Here is a 1,161-nt window from a genome sequence, read left to right on the forward strand (position 1 = left end):
AGAGAGAGAGAGATGAAGGGGGCGGTCGAAGGAAAGACAGACGGACAGGCAGAAAGAAGAAAACGACACAGAATTACTGAACGGGATGGAGACAGAGACGAAGACTGCTTTACTAAGTGGGAGCCAAACACCTAAAAGAAAGTGAATTTTTTCAGACTATCACTATATAGTCCTTTCCCGCCTGACAAAATTCAACGGACTGGTATCTCCAATTCAATTAAATATGATATGGTATGGGTTTAACACTTATTTCAACAAGTTACTGTTATGAAAGACGATCAAGGCAATTCCGAATTTAACACTCATCTCCGAAAAGACCAAACCAAGAAGGTAGAACCCCCCCCCCCCCCCCCCCCACACACACACACACAAACTATGCTAAAAACATTCATTTACATATTTGAGCCAGGGTCAACCAGAACTATAGCCCAGCATGACACCAACTGAGCTAACGGCATACTTGTTTCTTCGATTGAGCATTGTTACAAGATGGGAGAGTAAAAAGAAAAAGTTGGCCTAACAAAGCTAGGGATTAGACCGGCTGTGCAGGGCAGAATATAGCAGCAGGAACGATCCCGGTAATACGAGCGAAAGACGAAAGGTGGACAAAGACAATCCGCAGACAGACATATAATTCGTTCACAGACAGACAGGCAGACGGATATCAGAGAGACGGCAGACAGACTGGCTTCGTACATACATACCTACGTACACACGTACGTACATACATGCTCACGTAGGTACATTATAATAATATATACATGTATATTATTTTGTTTGTACATCCATCCATCCATCCATCCATCCATCCATCCATCCATCCATCCATCCATCCATCCATCCAGACAGGTAGACAGGCAGGCAGACAGACAGACAGACAGGCAGACAGACTGATTGCAACAAAAATTGTTCTTTCGACCCACAGCAACACTACAGAGATCATTAAGGGGGCTGGCTGCTTCGACTCTCTGCATGCTCGGGCAAACACGCTCTGAGACGGTCAGCAGCATCACAACTCAGCAAAAAGAAAGAAATTCTCGATAAAATAGACGTTCATATGAGAGTAATCTATCTATCTATCTATCTATCTATCTATCTATCTATCTATCTATCTATCTATCTATCTATGTATCTATCTATGGATCTATATATGTATCTATC

This window comes from Aplysia californica, unplaced genomic scaffold, assembly GCF_000002075.1.
Source record: "Aplysia californica isolate F4 #8 unplaced genomic scaffold, AplCal3.0 scaffold00023, whole genome shotgun sequence".
In the NCBI taxonomy this organism is placed as follows: domain Eukaryota; kingdom Metazoa; phylum Mollusca; class Gastropoda; order Aplysiida; family Aplysiidae; genus Aplysia; species Aplysia californica.